At 38.3% G+C, this 21206-nt stretch overlaps 1 pseudogene; it reads right to left on the bottom strand.

Moving 5' to 3' along the window:
• Positions 1 to 19547: 19547 nt before the first annotated feature.
• LOC122238848 overlaps positions 19548 to 21206 on the bottom strand; it is a 58877-nt pseudogene continuing 57218 nt past the window's right edge.

The following is a 21206-nucleotide window of genomic DNA, read 5'->3' as shown; positions in this document are numbered from 1 at the left end:
TATAGTGGTGGTCTCTTGATTTCTCTTCTCTGGATTCACGTCATTATGTAAGCACATAATTTCCTCTGTTAAAACCCTTCCTGCTTCGGGGCACCTGGGTGGCTCAGTCAGTTGCGTGTCTGACTCTTGATTTTGGCTCAGGCCATGATCCCAGGGTCGTGGAATTGAGCCTACATCATGGAGCATGCACACGGCTTAAGATTCTCTCTTTCCTTCTGCCCCCCTCCCCTGCTCATGTTCTCTCTCTCTATAAAACAAACAAACAAACAGAAACAGAAACAAACACTTTTTGCTTGAAAACACGAGTTTCTGCTTCCTGCACAGAACCCTAAATAGCACAGATGATTGTTAAGAAATCTCACAGCACTTAAATTTTTAAGTATGATATGATAATGAAATATTTTAAGAATGCAATGGCAATACAATTACATATGGCTTTAGCATTCCAAAATGGTCATTCTTATCTTTGGCATGTCTTTTTCTCTTGCTGTGCCCAGGCTTTCTGGTAAATAAGCATTGAAATGTTTTTCTACATTTGAAGAGGTACCAAATAATTGGCCTAACTTGGGCACCCACATGTCTCAGCACAGCCTTGATTCCTAGACCTCTTGTGTCTTTTTGAGAAGGTTTCCTGAAGAGCCTAAGGCAAGGTCTTTGATACAGATAATTTGAGAGTTGATTCTGGGAAGCTAGAGTGAGTGTGTAAAAAAAGTAAGATCGGCACAGAGGAAAAGCCAATAAAGGGTATGTGTTAGCTTAGTTAGCACTGTGGGTAGCTGGGATACAGCTCTGCTGGTAACTCTCTGACAAACCATAAAGAAATCTTAGAATTCTGTATCTGGAGGATGGGAGACTGAGGCATCTAACTCTGCATTTCTGTCTCTCATTGGTTACACTGGGGAGTATGCTCTGTATCTGCACCTTCCCCCTTAATTCTGGAATATACCCGTTAGCCTAAGCAGCCCTGAGGCAGAAAACAAAGAATAGCAGCAAAAATGAGGTTGAAATGGGACACTGCCCGTTTTCATGGAACTGTCTATTATAGCACTGAAATGAGAGAGAGATTTGAGGAAATGTGGTTCTAGAAACAAATGTTCCTTCTACATCTATCTGACTTGACTCTTAATAAGTTTTTCTTTTTTTTAAAGATTACTCTCACTCTGTTTATAGTATAATTTCTAATATGTACAGTTGTTTACAATATTGTCTATGGTTGTTTACAAAATTGTCTATTACAATCTTGTCTAGGCACAAAATTCATTGCGTAGCACATAGTGCTTTTTAAGAGTCATACAGGTGGTGTGATGGTTAGCTAATCACTTAAAGAATTTGTATAACTCTGCTTAAAAAATTTTAAGATATAAGTGTACACATATAAAAAGTAAAAAGTATACACAGTCATGTAATTTTAAATCAACAGTTTCTCACTTCATTCCTCTCCATCCTCAGTTCTGTTCCCCAGAAGCAACGCTTTTTAACTTTTCAGTTTGATTTCTTCTGGTGGTGTTTTATTTGTGTTTCTAAACATCTCCTATCTTCTGGTGGTCTCATATTCATATTTCTAAACAATAAACATGTGTTTCTTGCTATTCTTAGATTTGCCAACTTGAGGAGATTATATACCGAGCTCTGCTATCATAGACAAGGGTTCAGCTCTGTTACAGCCCCTACCCAACTTGTTTAAGTCTAAATGATACACTTGCACCTCTACTTCTCTTCCCATGAGCTATAGAAAGTGTCCTTGATCTCACATTTTGTAAGATGTAAGTATAAATGCCCCTAGGTCCTTTCTCTCCACTCTTCCCCAATTTGTACTCTGCATCTGTATTTTTTAGCTTATATTGTCAATAGTGATAATATTTACATTCTGCTCTATTATCAAAATTAAGTCTCTTCATTATGTGTTTTGTCTTCAAGATTATTCTAAAAGTTGAAAAATCAATAAAATCCATTTACATTATTTAGACCATGTAAATTCTGTGATCTTCAGAACCGAGTACTGTGTCCTGATCACATTTCCTTTCTTATATAGCTTTATGTTTTTCTTCGACTTTTGCATTACCTTTCTGTTTTCTTGAATTTTCTCTTCATTTCCCAATGTCTCATAGAATCTCCTTTTGTTCCTAGCGGACTATCTCACACTGTGAGGTATGCAGAATGTGTCTTCTGTAGGTCTTTTGTACAGCCATCATTCCAGTAATTCCCTTCATTATTTACACGTGTTGAAACTGCTGCTTCTTGGGCCACTATCTTCCTCTACCTTGGTTTATTCTCTCATTTTTCTGGATTATATCCTTTCCTAAGACAAGCTATGTGGGTGATATATTTTCTGAGTGCTTACATCTGTCAAATTGTCTATTTACATACTTACTAATTCATCTGGGTGCAGAATTCTCAGGTTGAATACCAATAGCTTTTCCTCAGAAATTTGGGGGTAATATATCCATTGTCTTCATGTGACTAATATTGTTTGGGAAAAATCGAATGCCAGTCTGAATTTTATTCCTTTGTTAGTGACATGTTTTCCCTTGCCTCACAGCATTTCTTTACCCTTAATTTTCTGAAATTTCACAGTGATTTGTCTAGATGCATTTTTTTTCATGTATTCTGCTACATACTTGGATGTCTCTTTTAATTTGGCAAATATATATTTTTCCAATAAAGGAAAATTTTCTTCCATTATTTCTACAATTCCTTCCTCTTTCATCTTTTTTCTGGTCCTTCTGAAAATACTATTATTTGGGTATTATAGCACCTGAACTGATCCTCTGAATGCCTTATGTTTTCACCAATATTTTTTGTCTTTTATTTCTTCTCCATTCTGAGAGACTTCCTTAACTGTATATTTCAATCCTTCTATTGCACCATTGTTTGATAAATCACATTTAAAATTTCTAAAAACATTCATAGTCTCTCATTATTTATTTTCCCCATAGCATTTATTTTTGTTTTATGGGTGCAGCCATATTCTTTTTAAAAAAAGATATTTATTTATTTATTTTTGAGAGATAGCAAGAGAGAGTGAGTCATGGAGGGGCAGAGAGAGAGGGAGACAGAGAATTTTAAGCAGGCTCTGCACTGTCAGCTCAGAGCCCAAGGTGGGTCTCGAACCCATGAACCATGAGAACATGACCGAAGCTGAAATCAAGAGTCGGACGCTTAACCAACTGAGCCACCCCAGTAGTCCTGGGCACAGCACATTCTTGAAGATTTCTAACATTCATAAAGAATTTTTCAAAATTATCCTTGTTCCTTGAATCACCTCTGTTTCTTCTAGGGGCAAATTTTCAGTGTGTCTTCTATCTCAGAGCTATGTAATCCACGCTTGCCATTCGTATTTGAGCCTGACCCAAAGGCTGATTCAGAGTTGTGTGCTCATGGCAGGGTGTGTTGTCTGTCAGGCTATACTTCACTGTGAGCTGGCAAGGACCTAACCTTACACTGGGGGCCTCTCAATGCCAAAATGAGGAGGACTGTAATTTAAATCACCAACGCCTGTACTACCTGCCTTAGTTCTCCCCATAATTTTTTAAGACAAGAACTTTGGTGTGTTTTTTTTCCTGTGAGGGAGAAAGAAGTGAAAATTGATAGTGTAATGCTATACATTTTGTGGATGAGAGTGCTAGAAGGGAATGAGAGTTTTAACTATTCCATATATAGGCTTTCCAACCCCCTTTTCTCAACTCAAATTCTCATGCCCAATCTCCATCAGGGTGGCATTTTCCAGATGTTATGGAGGGAATGTTGGCTCTCTTCTTCATTATAGCCACCTCTGTGTGTGATTCCTAAACAGTCTCCTCTACTCTACCTTGTGTTTCAATAATTTAAACACCTGCCTTCCATCTTCCAGAAAATTACTAAGATCTCTCACCTGCTGTGGCCCCTTCAACTTCTCCCCATTGTGGGTTTAGACATTTTACTACTCTTTTATTATCTTTAAAATGTTTTTAATCTTCATTTATTTTTGAGAGACAGAGTACAAGCAGGGGGGGAACAGAGAGAGAGGAAGACACAGAATCTGAAGCAGGCTCCAGGCTCTGAGCTGTCAGCACAGAGCCTGATGCAGGGCTTGAACTCACAAACAGTGAGATCATGACCTGAGCCGAAGTCAGAGGCCCAACCAACTGAGCCAGCCAGGCGCCCCTCTTTTATGATCTTTTAAATAGATCTTTGAGAGGGATGGGAAATAGGTAATAATAATAAAATAGATACACAGGTAAAAAATGTAGGTAAATTAAAGATGCAAGCTTTTTCTACCGTCTTGAGTCAGAGGACTCTTTACTGTTTCTGAAGGAGAAAACATTCTTTTTTATTTAATTTTTTAAATGTTTTTATTTATTTTTGAAAGAGAGAGAGAGAGCAAGCAGGGGAGGGGCAGAGAGAGAGGGAGACACAGAAACGGAAGTAGGGTGCAGGCTCCCAGCTGTCAGCACAGAGCCTGAGGCAGGGCTCCAACCCATGAACTGTGAGATCATGACCTGAGTTGAAGTCGGATGCTTAACCGACTGAGTCACCCAGGTGCCTCTGAAGGAGAAAACATTCTTAAAGACATTCTTTGTAAAAAAAAAAATTAGCACTTATTTACTTTTGAGAGACAGAGTGAGAGTGGGGAGGGGGCAGAGGAGAGGGAGACACAGAATCCAAGGCAGTCTCCAGGCTCTGAGCTGTCAGCACAGAGCCTGATGAGGGGCTTGAACCCATGAACCATGAGATTATGGCCTGAGCCGAAGTCAGACACTTAACTTACTGAGCCAACCAGGTACTCCACCCCACCCTGCCCCTTAAAGATGCTCTTAAAGCAAATGAGAATTTCAGATCTGAGCTTGGTCACTGATATAACCTGAACAAGTTATTTAATCTTCCTGGAAGATAATAATATTTAATTCAAATAGGTAATATATAAAAATTAAATGGAAAGATGTATATAAAGTATTTAGTACAGTGTGCTGTTCATAGAACTTGCTTAATGTGAATTCCTTGCATATTTCTTGGCATCTCCTTGAAAGTTCATTCATCCTCCAATTTGGTAGAATTGTTTTATTTTTATGTTTTGATTTATTCTGTGGCAATAATTCTTTCCACAGTCATAAAAAGAGAAAGAACTACTGCCCTAGGCTTTTTTCTAATTGGAAGTGATCCACATCTATTCTTATATTCACCTCTAAAAGAGGTTATTTTTCCCTTCAAAGAAACAAACTAGGCACTTTTTAAGACAACTTATTAGTTTCTTCTTGTTTTCTATTTACAGCTTAAAACCTACTTCTAAAATGGCTTTGCTATAGTTGGAAAATTATAGAGCCTTTCTTATGGGTTGATTGTTTTAAACCTTTTTAAGATAACATAATACACTGTATGTATTAACTGCTTAGTAAAGGATTCAGTGCACTGTTATTTGCATAGCATAGCTAGTGTATTATGATTTATCACAAACTAGCTACAGTGATGCTCTGAATTTAGGGCCCCCTAGGAAAATATTTGTAATGAGATGCAAATAATAAAATCTCTAGTGCAGAGGGAGATCTTCCAATTAAAGAGTGATTGGGGTATTAATTGTACCTCTGCTGTCTTGATATTATTGATAGTGGATTAATACACTATAATTTGAATTCAGGCAAAGAAAATCGCTAAAGGAAGTAACATGATTTATTAATCAAGTACTGAAGCATTTCGAAGTTTATTTAGCAGTGCAATAAATTTAAAGGAATTTCTATATTAGCTCTTATTGTTTTATATTAGGAATTAATTTTCACTTGTTATAAGACAGTGCTGGAATAGATATGGTTAGAATAGCAGGAGAGATAATCAGATTAAGGGCTCATGGCCGGGCACTGTGACAATAATAGAAATTAATGACTTTAAATCCAGAGGGACCTGCCATGGATCCCTGGATTAAGAAACATTGCTAATACCGTGCCCATCCCTGTGTACATCTATAAATCTCAGTTTGAATTATAAGTGTAATTATGAATAACTCCTCTAAAATCCACGTGTAGGCTTTTGTGTGGATGTAAGTTTCCGAGTCCTTGGTAAATACCCAGGAGCAAACTGCTGAATCATGTGGCAGGAGTATTTTTGCTTTTGTAAGAAACTAACAAACTGTCTTGCAAAGAGGCTGGACTATATTGCGCTCTCACGGCGGTGAATGAGAGTTCCTGTTGTTGCTCCACATCCTTGCCAGCATTTCGTGCCGCCAGGCCATTCGAATAAGTGTAATTCATTGTTGTTTTAATTTGCAATTCCCTAATGACATATGATGTGGAGCATCTTTTCATACCCTTATTTGCTATCTATACGTCTTCTTGGGTGAGGGGGCTGTGCAGGTCTTTTGCCATTTAAAAAATCAGGTAGTTTATTTTCTTATTATAGAGTTTTGAGAGTGCTTTGTATATTTTGGATAGCAGTTCTTTATCTGATGTGTCTTTTGCAAATATTTTCTCTCCGTCTGTGGCTTGTCTTCTTGCTGTCTTGATAGGTCATATTTTTTTGGATTAAGTAGTTTATCATTCCTAAGGGGATATAAACTGGAGCAAATATATCCCAAAATTGTGATTCTTGCTTATTAGAGATAAATTGTGATTTTAGAAATATATCGCCAAAGCAACCTTAGACTATTGCTACTTGCATCTCTGAATAATCAGTCACAGACACTTAAAGTTAATCACTTATGTTCCCCATTTATTCATTTTGTTTTATGGAGACATTACTGATTGAATCATCATGTTATGCCATCAATGTGCTAGAAACTGGGTAGGGAAAGGGGATGGAGGAATTCTTTTTTCCAATGAGAAATTGAGGTAGCTTAGTTCACCTCAAATTTCATTTTTTTTAAAGTATGCTTTACATCCAGTGCAGAGCCCACTGTGGGGCTTGAACTCACAACCCTGAGATCAAGACCTGAACTGATATCAAGAGTTGGACCCTTAACCGACTGAGCCACCTGGGTGCCCCTCATATTTCGTTTTTGTATTTAAAATTCATATCAGTTTTCCCACTTCTCTATCATAACTGAGTGGCTATAGTTTTGATGAGAATTCAATGAGATATTGTTTGAAAAGCATTTAGCCTAGGGCTTGACACATATTAAATGCTCAAGAGTCAATATTATCATAGGGTTTCCATAATATTATTGCTATAATAGTAATCCTTATTGTCACTGTCATTTAATTGTAAAAGTACATAATAATTATTTTGAATTATAACTTGTCTCATTTTGATTTATATTTATCAACATAATTATAGTTGAAACAAACATAAATAAATTCAACATAAATAAACTTGGGGAGCAGTGCTCATCTGCTATAGAGCTCACAGCACTATGTGGCCAGCAAGTTTCAGGAAAGGGACTGCCTTCAACATACACTGGACTGGGAGGCTATTGTAGGCAATACGATAGCCTCAGGGTTACTTAATAAGCATATCATATGCAACTGGAAAAAAGTTCTGATTTTCCTACTCATGGAATTATATAAAGTCAGCCACCAGGACATAATGGGACTTCTAACTATTGTGGATGTACAGTGTTAACTATTTTCTAGTAAGGGAAAGGGATAATAGTAACATTGGAGAAGAGTAAAAAAATAAAGCAGATATGCATGTTATTTAATACTTTTCTCATAGATTTGATAAATAGCATAAATTAATATATAGTTTTAATCTTTGAAAGTTGTATTTACATATAAAAATTTTATTCTGAAAGGTTCATTTTATATATAAATTATATATATATACATATATATATACGCATACATATATATATATACGTATATATATATATATATATACGTATATATATATATGCTTCCTAAGATACCTAGACATGGCTATGGAGTTAACTAACTTTCAAATTAACTATCCTTCAAAGACTTAATTTTAAACATCTTCAGGGATGATTAAAATTACAACTTGTAAAGGTTGTTTAAAGGTTAAAATTGCAACAATTTATGCAAAATTTACCCTTTCATATTCAGATTTAAGTCAGAGATTTCCTAATTATAACCATAATTTATGTAAACATTTGGGGAGGGGCAGCTACGTAATTCTGGAAACAAGACATTTCCTTGTTCAAGAAGTAGTAGGCTTATGTCAGAAGCTGTAATATGAAGAGAGCTTTGCCTACCATTTGTATGGTAATTTTACTTTATGCTCTCAGATTATTGTTGAATATATTCATTTGACAAATACTTAACAAATTCTTTCTATGTCCCAATTATTGTGCTAGCCTGAGGGAGATAATAATACACATCCCAAGCTTATGAAGAAGCCAATGACTTATGGAAAAGATGGGCAAAGAACCAATTAATTATATTACAAAAGGTGCTAAAATAGAGGCCTAGACAAAGATGAGAGTTCTAACCACTTCAGAAAAGCTTGTTTCTAACTTATAAAGAGCTTTTTGGAGTAATATTTTCATGCCTAGACATGAATAGATTTGCATGTAACATTTATGGTTGCCAAGGCAGACTTACATGTGACACTATAATGGAAACTGGACACCATGTTAATGAAACATGCTACTTTTCTATAAGTTAATTGAAGAATTCATTGACTGAAATGTGTTAATGGAAACATGAATCTGGGAATATACTTAATTTAAATACCCCCTTATTTTGGCTATGTATAAAAAAATTAATCAGAGTACAAACCAGAAAAATTTGACCAAGTTCTTCAGCCAGCCAGAATCTAAGGATCCTCTTTCCTAGTCTGTGTTGGCCCCCTTAACAATTAGAAGCCATTAGTATATGTGAAAGAGTTAAATAAAATACACTCCAAGAAGTAGGTAATTGGTCAGCGTGTTTCATATCTACTGGAAATGAGATTATGGTTTAATATAAGAACATGGTACAATTTAAAAGAACTGTTAAAATCAGTACAGTGGATTTTTTCAATTAGTTACAAATTTCTAGAGTTAATGTTGCAGAAATAAGGGTTGTTGATATGGTGCTGGAGAGCACGCTATATTTTAATTCATTCCTTTAATATGTAGCTGTGGAAACGGCCAAATGCCAACATATGCCTAGAAGAGAGTACATAGTAAATGCTCATGAACATAAAGGAAAATGTTAAACTTGTTGAAAATAAGAGCTAGTTGAGACCAAGTTGATCCAGGTCATTTTGTAATTATTAATTTAAGCAATAATAACTAACTACATGTTTATTACCCATAAAGAATGATGATGGAGTTTGTCTTGCTAAGCAAGTTGGGATTCATTACCACTAGTTTAAATTGGTGCTATGGGGATGTTCTCCAGGCATGGTGATATTACACAATGCGCTAAACATCTGTATCAGTAGTCTCCCAGTCAATATTGAATTGTGTTTCAAAAATTTGTTGGTTATTCATTTGTTTAGTCCTCCAGCTAAAAGTGTCCCACGTAGGTATAAACTTCAGGCCTAAACATGGACTACAGCATTTAAAGGTCATGCGGAATGAAAAGATGTACTTGAAACTTACCATCAAGTAAATCAGCAGTATTTATCTGTGGAAAAGCTTTCAGAGCTCTGAGGTGCCTTTCCATAGCTGACATCCCTATCACACTTGAAGCAGGAATACATTGAGCTATATGGCGTTGCTGGCAGCTCTAATGGCTCAGAGCAGGACCACCGAAGGTCAAGGTCTGGGTAGGGGGGGGGCGGACAGTGGGACAGAGAGGAAACAGGCCAATGGGGAGCTTCCTATCAACTGGTGAGTTGTTTGAGGGCCAAGGCAATATCTTATTTGCCTTTGAATAGATGTTTCAGGCCTTAGGGTTTGGCAAAATAGCTTTTTAAAAATGGCTACTGTGATTTGTCTAGTACTGGCTAACGTCAGTATTAATACATAATATATCTCAGGAGTAAAGTGATAACTTGGACAACATCCATGAACTGAATGAAGATAAGTATCACATTTTTAGAAAGCTTTAGATCTTAGAAATAAAATCGACATTTCCTAAAACATAATACATAGTAAATATCACTATTATTACTTCTATTGATTAAATGCCTGCTATGACCCGCTTGACACTGCCTCTTTACTCTGTCTATCCCAGCAATTTCAAATCACCCCCTAAACCTGTTATCATTTTATTTTATAAATATGCTCAATTAAATACAAATTTATCTCAGGTCAATAGATATCTGTTGTGCATCTCCTTGGTATAAGATGCTGTCCTAGAGAAGAGGTGTGTGTTCGGCCAATGAAGACTCAAAACTACTGATTTAGTGGGGTGCTCAGGTGGCTCAGTCAGTTAAGCGTCAGACTTCAGCTCAGGTCATGATCTTGCAGTTCATGAGTTCAAGCCCCACGTTGGGCTCTGTGCTGACAGCTCAGAGCCCAGAGCCTGCTTCGGATTCTGTGTCTCCCTCTCTCTCTGCCCCTCCCTGGCTCACACTCTGTCTCTGTCTCTCTCTTTCTCTCAAAAATGAATAAACATTAAAAACATTTAAAAAAAACAACAACTACTGATTTAGTTAGGAATATATTTGACTTCAAATAATTTTTATCTTTTTTCTTTACTGATCCCAACTTTAAGATGTTGATATTTTGTCATGTATTTTTTGCATTGATTCTGATTTTTTAAAAATATTGCATTACAACCTTAATGTGGATTATTGACTTTTTATATCCTCTTATATTTTGTGACTAAAGCAAAGGTCTGTCTTGATTTACCCTAATCTTGTCCCTGCCTGTTCCAATTACTATAACAATCCTTGTTCAACATATTTACATTGATTAGTTTGTGAAACTGTCTCTTGAATTACTTTTGAATTTTCCGAAGCTTAAGATGAGGGAAGATATTTCAGGAACAAAAAACGAATGAATTGACGTTTGTGTTTTCAACTATTGGAAATGAGACTAGAAAGATCCAACCTTGACGTTGTTATGTACAGACACGTCATGAGATGTAGCTACAGGGAATAGGGGACTGAGTACTAAGAGTATGACTCTTGTCCTGGCTTCACTCTTCAGAGTCCACAAGCTATTGAGCCTGTCACAAATCCTCTGTTGGCCTCAGTTTCCTCACCCCTAAATGAAGGTAATAAAGTCTGCTTTGCCTATTCCCCAGAGTTGCTATAAAGATCTAATGAGATCAGGTGTGTGAAAGGCTGTTTAAACTGTAAAGATATGAAGAAGCTTTTTAAACTGTAAAGCACTTTTTGAGGAGGTCAGCTGGGGACAGTGTAAAAGGGAATAACTAAAGAACCGGGATCACAGAATTTAGGCCATAATCCAGGCCAGCCCTCTCATCCTGATGGCAAGGGAAGTGAGGACAGGGGAGTTTGTGCCTCTCACACACTTCAGACAGAAATACTGGCAGTGATGGAACAGGACACAGGCCTCCTGGGTGTGAGCCAGGTCCTGGACTCTTTCTCTTATTTAATTATGATCTCAATGACATCAGATTCAGAATAGAATCAGGATAGGTCCTCCTAGAAAAAGAGAGGCAGATTCATGTACTTAGAGGGAAATAATAGGTGCATAAGGAGAGAAGGAAGAGATGGGAAATTGAGAGGATCAGTTTCTGAGGTGTGGATAATTTTTGACTGGGACAAGCAAAGCTGGTGTTTCCAGGCTCCTATCCTGAGGTGTGGCCACACAGACAAACCACAATGAGTTACAGCAACCAGGTTTTTTAGTTCTGGTTGGTTCTGCCTGTGGTACACAGACACCAGCTTAACAAAGAGGCAAAGATGAAAACAGGAAAACCATGATGTAAGAATTAGTCATTTGTGTTTGCAAATAAACTATCTTTGAAAAAACATGTACGTTAAAATGATATGGCTCTTATATACTAGTCATCTACCTTATAAACCAAAGAAGAGCACCTGGAAAAGGATCTTTTTTGGTAATAAACAAAATTTCTTCCCATGAAATTAAAAATTTTGTTAAGCTCCACCCAATTCTTCATTGCTGTACCTGACTCATCAACTTAATCATTAGCTTTTACATAGTACAGTATGTGGTCTAATGGCATACCAAGCGAGAGGCTTTTTATTGTCATTAGTCTCAAATGGAAAAAAAAAATTATGAAGGGAAAGAGTAAGAGAATCTAAATTTGGTTTAATTATCATGACTCACAGCACACAAGTAACTGGCTCAAAACGAAAGATAAATGGCATCATAACTCTATTGAGAGCAATGATTTTTGAGGGAACAAAATTATCCGCATCTTCTCAAAGTCATTCCCAAAATCTCATTGTCTCTTGGAAGTCGGACATTTATAACATGATGAAAAGCACTGAAACTGCTTTTTGGTTAGTGTAAACACTTAGCTTGCTTCTGCTGGACTCCACCCAAAAGACAAATTCTAGTGACCTGTTTGAAATAATTATGCTAAGCCTCCAGCAAAATTACTACATCACATTAGCAATGTCAAATTTCCTAAAGCCTAGCTACTCCTTGTGAAAATATTAGGAATCCTACGTGGATTGTTTTGTTACAGATTAGTAGCCACTACTCTTCATTCCTGGAAAGGGTGGGTCCACCCCATTTGAAAGGAAGTGTTAGGATCTATACTCCTGTGCCGAATGGCTCGTATTTTCTCCAAAATTTAAAAGAAGAGATGTGTGTCTCTTTTGCAGTCTTAACATGGGTATTTTTTAAAAGATGATAATATTGCAGGAAACACACATAAGACTATTTTAATAGTATCTGCTTTCTTCTTCCATTCTTCTTTTAACTACCTTGGCACCAATGATACAAATTTATTGAATATATATGCGTAGATTTATTACTGGATTCTTTATTTTATTCTAAGAATCTAAACGTTTTTACACCAACACCACATTGCCTTGATTACTTTATTTTTTTTTAATGTTTATTTATTTATTTTTGAGAGAGAGAAAGAGAGAGAGAGTGCGGGGGAGCAGAGAGAGAGAGGGAGACAGAGAATCCCAAGCAGGCTTTGCACCATCAGCGCAGAGCACAATGCGGAGCTTGAATCTGCAAACTGTGAAATCATGACCTGAGCCAAAATCAAGAATCAGAGGCTTAACCGACTGAGCCACTCAGGTGCCCCAATTACTGTATCTTTATAGCAAGTCTTGAAATCAGGTAGTATAAACCTCCAACTCTGTTCTTTTTCAAAATTCTCTTGGCTATTCTAGGTCCTTTGATTTGCCCATATAAACTTTAGAATCAGTTACTATGAACAATCCTGCTATGGTTTTCATTGGGATTGTGTTGACGCTATAGATCAAATTTATGAAAATGTCAATTGACACCTTAACAATATTGAATCATCTGATCCACAAACATTCTACATCTTTCCATACAAATCATTAAATGTTTCTTAGTTCAAGTTCCAAACTTTTCTGATTTCAGATTGTTTTTACAAGATCAAGATTTTTTTCAACAATCTTCAAGATTGTTCACCTTAATTTCATAGATACAATTTTGTCTCAAATTAGAAATGTTCTAACTTGTCTTTTTTCTTGACTAAATCCACCTAGAAGAAAGGCATTTCAACTTCACCCAAAGGCATTTTCTCCTTTAGTAAGTCTAGTAGTTTTTCTCTATTTTCTCATTCAGAGATAAGCCCCACTATGATGGCTTCCTGCTGGTTACAGCCATGTGCTCTGGGAGAGGAAGGGGAAGTTCCTCCTTGCTATTGGGTTTTTGCTTGTTGTGTTCATCTACTCCAGAAGGAGGCCTACCACACCAAATTGCTGTTTTTTTCACTTCCTGCCCTTATGCCTTTCAATCTCAAAGTCTTTATGATTGAAATATGGTGTTCGGTGCTCACTTTGCAATAATCCAGTATGTGTGTCTGAGAGTGGGTGGAGGTGTAGACAACAAAGTTGATAAAGTTGATAGGGCTTCAAACTTGGCGCTGGGCATCTGGGAGTTCATTATACTTCTTTCTGTACTTTTGCATGTTTAAAATTTTCCATAGTTGAAAGTTCAAAAAAGAATTAACCTGTGTGAGAAACAACAACAAAAAAAGTTAAATCTCTGTTTTCCACCTATCAGTGAGCTTATGATATGTTCACATTCTAAAAATGTGTGTATGTAGAGAGACTTCTACCCAGGCTGCATCACCACATCCCAGATGTCAGGGTTTGGGGTTATTGTATTGTTGCTCTTCCCACTCATGACTGAAAGAGTGAATTTGTATCCTATTTGACCTCCCAGACCATTAGATGTCACTGACTGCCCACTTTTCTGTCATATTAGAAAACACTCGTTTCTCTGTCAGCCTCTCGGACTCCCTCTGTTTTCTCTGGTGGGTAGTTCTTGTTTTCGTCCTTGGTCTCCTCTCTCTTAACACACCTTTAGCTGTTGATCTTCCTAATTCCATTGTTTCAACTATCGTTTTCTTTATCCCTTTGCTATTTTACCCTATTCTAGCCATTTGGTACAGAATCTACTTCTTTAGATTTGTAGCATATTAATTTGTTCACTTATTTTCCAAACATTTCAAAGCTTCCACCCTGGACCAGACACTAGGTTGAACACAGAAGATAAAGAGCTGAATAAGACATGATCATTTTCTTAAAACATTCATGTGCTAAAATAAAATAATAATTTTAATGTGTTTAAGAATGTGCTAGGGACACCCAGGTGGCTCAGTTGGTTCAGCGTCCAACTTCCGCTCAGGTCATGATCTCGCGGTTCATGGGTTCAAGCCCTGAGTTGAGCTCTGTGCTGACAGCTCAGAGCCTGAAGCCTGTTCAGATTCTGTGTGTGTGTGTCTCTCTCTCTGCCCCTCCCCTGCTCGTGTTCTCTCTCTCTCTCTCTCTCTCTCAAAAATAAACAAACATTAAAATTTTTTTAATAAAAAAATAATGTGCTAAAGATTCCCCAGTTTTTCAAGCTCTGATCACTTTTCTAAGATCAGAGAGATGAAACTCGGTGGTTTGTTGGCCTCAAAATTGGCACTCTATAAAAAAGTCTAACTTTGCCTCTCTACCACTCTGGGTTTTTGTTTTGTTTTGTTTTGTTTTTTCATCATTTCTGCCGGTGGTCTCAGCATGCCAGCACTGAATTATCTTCCTTCTTTTGTCCATCGTCTCCTGATCAATTCCTACTCCTTTCTGACACTTACCTGATGCTTTAGTTAATAGCTATGTCCTGAACACACGCCAACCTCCTCCCAGCCATCTACTGTCAAAAGGCTTCACTCCTAAGAAATGCTTCCTGGTGTTTATTCTGGTAAAAGATAGCATGCACACTGTAACAATATTAACTTTTATTTGGCAACTTCTATTCCTCCCTTACATGCATTTTCATAATGAATCTTCTATCTATGGCTATCTGAGGAGGATGTGTTATCATTTCATTTGATATATGGAGAAATCAAGATTATGCTACCAATAAGGGTCGAGGTCAGAAAAAGAATTTCCCTGTTTCCCAAGTATACATCTTTTTCATCGCTTGATGACTGTGAGGTAAATTCATTTCAGCTTCTTTTAGCAACATTTCCCAAAGTATGTTTCTTGAGATGCTAATTGATGCTATTAAAAAAAAAGAATTCTATACAGATATGAATTTGGAAAATGATAGAAACCTTAAATGTTTTTTTCTGCTAGTATTTGAATCTTTAATGCACTAATGTGCCTTCCCAATATATAAGGCACAATATATGTTATATAGCATTTTCCAAAGGTGTTTGACCAGAGAACCAGTGCTTGACAGCCTCTCCCAGGATTTGTTTTCTCTGGAATAAATCTGAGGAAATGTCATGCTGGATGGAGGGAACTCTAGACCACAGCTCTAGTTCTTGTTCTATTAATTTCACTTGCCAGGAGAAATCTGAACTTGAACATTCCCCTGGTTCACTATTCAACCACAGGCCATTTATGAAATGAGTCACACATCATTTTCATCCCTTATTGAAATCTTTTCTTAAGCTTAGTCCAGCTTATGGTTCCAGGAAGCCCTCACCTTCTGGCAGAAAACCAGTCGAATCTGTGTATACATGCCTGGGAAAATCATATTATGAAGTGATAAGAGCTTCCTCTTACTGTGTACTTGCGTAATTTAAGGCACTGGAACAAGTACTTTTATAAGTAGTGTCTCATCTAATCCTCACACCTACCCTGGGGAGAAGGCACTGATGTGATCTCTGTTTTGCAAATGGGAATATGAAGGCTCAGTAGTACATGCATGTCCGTGAACACACAGGTAGCAATGACAAGGTTAAGTCTCATATTCAAGTCTCTCTGACTAGCGCCCATGATTTTAGCCTCATACTCTTATAGTTTGACTCATTATCAAAATATTTAGAGATAGGGGCGCCTGGGTGGCCCAGTCTGTTAAGTATATGACTCTTGATTTCGGCTCAGGTGATGATCTCGCAGTTTGTGAGTTCGAGCCCCGTGTCAGGCTCTGTGCTGACAGTGCAGAACCTGCTTGAGATTCTCTCTCTCTCTCTCTCTCTCTCTGCCCCTCTCCTGCTCTCTCTCCCTCTGTCTCAAAGTAAATGAACTTAAAAAAAATAAATATTAAAAAATATTTAAAGATAGATGAACCTGATTAAGTGAATAGAAGAATATAACAGAAGAGACAAGTGTCTGTGTCCACTTGATGATACCTATGGCTGCATTCCCAGCTCTGAGCTCAGTGCCTAGCATGTGAAAGAGGCTTAAGACATCTTTGTTGAGCAGAGATCGAATTGAATGAGAGTGAAGAGCCTTATAAGCAACTATAGAAACAATGGAACAAGTGTGAAGAAAAGCATCAATTAAACAACATAGTCTCTTCACTGCAAGCATGAGAAGAAAATCCCATCACCCCCTGGAATTTCTGGAATGATTTTGGGAGCTGTTTGTTTCACCAGGCCATAATTTCCCTGTTGGCTTATGGAGCTAGAGAACCAGTTGCCATGGCTGGGCTGTCATCATCGCCGCTCTTTGTTGTTGCTCTATTATTACACACTGCAGTTGCAGAGGTATGAATCAGGTGTACTTACACAACCTTGAGTTTCCTGAAAGAGAATTGCCTGTTAATCATATATCAACTACTTGCCTGCCCACCCAGTAGATTTAATCTTAGATATTTGAGCAGGTGACATGTCAGCAATGTAGACAGAGGTTTTACAAGGAAACAAGTAGAAATAAGGTATAGAAATCATTTTCTAAGTAACTTATTCAATTAAAAGAGAGACAAATTATTACTGTTATGATATTATCTTCAAAGGGAAGTCCATAGGTATGTTTAGGTGTGTTTCTTACACCAAGATAAGATAATGATAATGAAATGTATGTACTGTGGGTGATGACTTAAAGAAGGAAATAGTAATTATCTAAGAGTATGAACAGTGCAAATAGCCAAGGAGGGAACCATTGAGTAGCCCAAGAATTAAGTTATTTGGAAAAACAAAATGTGGTAAGAGGAAAGAGGGGGACATTTAGTTAAAGGACTTAAAACTGTTCTTTTCTGGTTCTAATCGTAAGCCTAACCAGGTGACTAAGCTCTTTCTCTCTCCTGGTCCAGGAGAAAGACCCTCACCAAGGACCCAACCATGATGGCACCCTGACCTCAGACTTCCAGCTTCCAGAACTATGAGAAATAAATGTCCACTGTTTAAGCCACCAGTCCATGATGTTTTGTTGTAGCAGTCTGTGCTAACACACCATGAAGATCACATAAGGTAACAAGAGATGGTACCTGCCACACATTAGATGCATATTATTATTTCCTTCTTTATGAGTAATTTAAAAATGGGTGAGTACCTGATGTCTCAATTTCCTGTGCAAATACCTACCACCCTAGTGTGTGAGATGACAGATCAGGGCTAAGACAGGTGTACAAGGGGATGGAGGGCCAGCATATCTGTGTAGTAGGTGTTAAGAGACAATCTGGTTAACATCGAGGAAGGTTGTTAGCACAGCGTTTATTTTTGTTGTTGTTGGTGGTGCAGTTATTGTTTATACAATGGACAATACAGTTGTGTGCTCTTCACATCATGCAAATAAAGTATAGAATATTTGATCACACACACAAAAAAAGAGACAATCTGGTTAAAAGGGGCAACTTCTTGGCAATTTGCCTTGAAAATGCAAAGCAAGATGTTTGCTTTTGCTTAGATTCTCGCCCTCTGTGCTTGAGGGAGACTGAGGGAGACTAAAGTCCACCCTTGCCCCTAATCATCCTTAGTACTGCCACTGATGGGAGGGGGGGCATAGCTCCTAACACCAAAGTTGGTCATTAAAGTCTCTACTTGCCTTGCCTTAATCCCAATAATGTCAGTGAGTATGTTTCATGATAGGTAAATTTTGGTGTGGAGACAGCTGTGATAGTTTCATTCATTCATTCATTCATTCATTCAACAAGCAACCATGGAACACCTCTACTGAAGGAACTGTCTGTCCTTCAAGGAACTCAAAATGTGAATCTGGGAGTCACCTCTGGATTCTAGAACCCATGCTCAGGCTCCATTCCACTATCATAGACGTTTCACTTACATTGTGAGTCGTGTACTGTAAAACAATCTCACACTTCTTTCTAAACCCCTCACTTCAGCCAATGGTAAGTGAGGTAAGTCCACTATGGTAAGAGCAGGAGCGGAAGTGGAATTCCGAGACCCAATTCCACAGTCATTGCTGAGAGTTAAGTACTTCAGCTACCACCCCCTCTCCTCATGAAGTAGTCATTATCTGAGGATAAGAATGGGTTTCTTCTTTACTTTTAATTCAAAGCCACTAGTGTGCTACAATGTGAAACATATTTCAATGAAACATATTTACTGGGTGTTAGGCACATTACAGAAGACCGGTTAAGTGTCTCCACCTTCTTGGAGCTTGCTGTCTCAATAAATACTCCTGATAAAGCATTTGGGGTTAGTGGGGAGAAGGCCTTAGACTTCCCTTCAGGACGCAGTGACAGCTATCAGTCGGTCATTAGTGATGGAGTGCAGCGCTGGGTTAGACATTAACCAACAGCTTAGGTTGTTCTAGAGAGATTTTTCTATTGTACTTTGAATGGAAACAAAAGAAACTCCATTTTTGCTAATGGGAACAGGGCTACTTTCCTGTAGCCCGGGTGGTGGGGGGTGGTGTGTAATGGATCTAAGTTTAGCCCGCTTTGAACTTGGGCGCTTTCCCCACTGCTTGGAGAAAGCCCCTGAGGGTGTGGTGTCTGAGCTTCTCCCAGGCCCCGGCGCAGGGTAGCCGCTGCTCAGAGGGCACCTCCTCGGCGGGTGAGAGGTCCCTGACGGCCGCTAGAGGGAGCCAGCGCCTGACACAGCGGCGGCGGTGACCTGGGCCTCCTTCCCCTTCTGGCTTAGTAGTAGCTCAGGGGGGATTTAGAATGCCCTGGAAAACAAAGCAGTGAAATCAAAGATGGGTCGCCACATGAAATGCTGGACTCCAGTTAAATTTGAATTTCAGATAAACAATAAATGTAAATGATAAATTATTGTCTTAAATGGAGATTTAACTGAGTGTCCTGTACTTTTTCTTCGCTAAATCTGGCAACCATAATTAAAGAACAAAGGGACCCTGGGAAGACTGAAAGTCCTTCTAAGGGATGGGGGCGGGGGGAGGGAGACAATTTTTCCTACTTACGTGTTACTTGAATCTAGAACAAAATTTTACATCCTTTGGACTGGAAAATGTTGCTTTCTTCACAGTTGCAGAAAAGCAGTGATGTGGCCCATGGCCTCTGCTGGGAGAGGCATGAGGAGCTGCCCTCTACTCCAAACACCTCCTGCATTGTCTTCTCCAAGGGTGGATGCGCCATTGAACTCCTTTCTAAGTTCAGGACTTTCTCCTAAAGATGTGTTCCTTTGAGAGAATGTCTTAGCTCAGGCCGCCATAACAAAATAGTACCGGGGGGGGGCAGGGGTTCAAACCATAGTCAATTATTTCTTACAGTTCAGGAGGCTGGAAATCCAAGATCAGAGTGACAGAATGGTTGGGTTCTTGGTGAGGACCTTCTCCCTGATTTGCAGAAGGCCACCCTACTGTATCCTAAAATGGTGGAGGGAAAGCTTTCTGTTCTCCATGTGCCCTTGTAAAGCCGTCAGTCACATCATGTGATCTCCCTTCTCATGATCTTATCTAAACCTGATTAAACTTCCAAAGGCCTCACCTCCAAATACCATAGCAGTGGGGTTAGGGCTTCATCCTATGGATTTGGGGAGGCCATAAACATTCCGTTCATTGCAGAGAAGAGTATAAGCTCTGTCAATGAAAACTTCCTGAAGGATTGCTTGGCCACTTTTGGAAATTAGTACCAGACCAGAAAAGGAAATAGATCGAAAGTTCAGGTTGAAAGGTAATAGGCAAGGAAGGGCCCAAGACATCAAGACAAATATGAGGATCCCAGAAGAGGGGAGGGTTGGGCTGCAGTTGCTACGTTTATAGTTCACTATTTTGTCCAGGGCTGGAGCCCTTTCAAAGGACACATTTAGAATCTGAAGAGGTCGTTCATACCAAATTAAAAGAATGACTTCCAGTCGCCTTGAATGTATGATCATGATTGCTATTCACGGCAATGATAGTATTCTCAGACTGAATAAACTCAATCAATCACAAGGAGCATTTTTATTTCTCCTGATAGTTGAAACGGAGTTCTAACGTCCTTTGTGTCCTAATAAAAGTGAAAGTAATCACAAGGGGCTGTGCTCACCATCAGCCCACACGTCTCCCTAAGCTTTTTGTCTTGCCTGCTTCTCCCATTCAGAGGCGACAAAGGTATGAGGAATACTGAGAAGGTTCTTATATGGCTCACAAAAGGAAGTATTCCTCTTTTGATTCCTTTTTCTCCAAGGTCGATATCAAGCAAAGAGCTCTTAATTGCTGACAGAGGCTGCCTTAGAATCCGAGAGGACACTAAAATTACTGACCTTGAAGACACAAGCATTTTCCTGCAGTCCTGGAGGTTTCAAAAAAATTTTTTTTAAGATTATGACATTGATATCAAATTAAATCAGCAGGGGGCACAATTTCTTCACCATGTGTTAGGCTTCGTTTTTTGATTAGAAAGAAAACCTGAAATGTTTCTTTGTACTGTTTTGAATCGGTGTTATCTGATATATCTGATAATTCAAATAGCAAAATGTCATGTAGATATTCATTTTCCACAGAAGAAGGCAAACTGAGCCATCCAAAGGGGACTGACAAATGATCTGACAGTGCCCAGCTAATTCTATCATTTTGGCATTAGCAATTCTTATTTTTAAAAATAGACAATCAGAGGGTGGGCATGTTCAGCACTGTAAACACAAGCATTACAGCTGAACCTGTTGCCTGTAGTTAAAGTTTCTCCTTAGAAACTCCCA

This window comes from Panthera tigris, chromosome B2 (assembly GCF_018350195.1).
Source record: "Panthera tigris isolate Pti1 chromosome B2, P.tigris_Pti1_mat1.1, whole genome shotgun sequence".
NCBI classification, from domain to species: Eukaryota; Metazoa; Chordata; class Mammalia; order Carnivora; family Felidae; genus Panthera; species Panthera tigris.
Note: the sequence above shows the minus strand (reverse complement) of the source record. Positions and strands in the feature narration are given on the sequence as shown.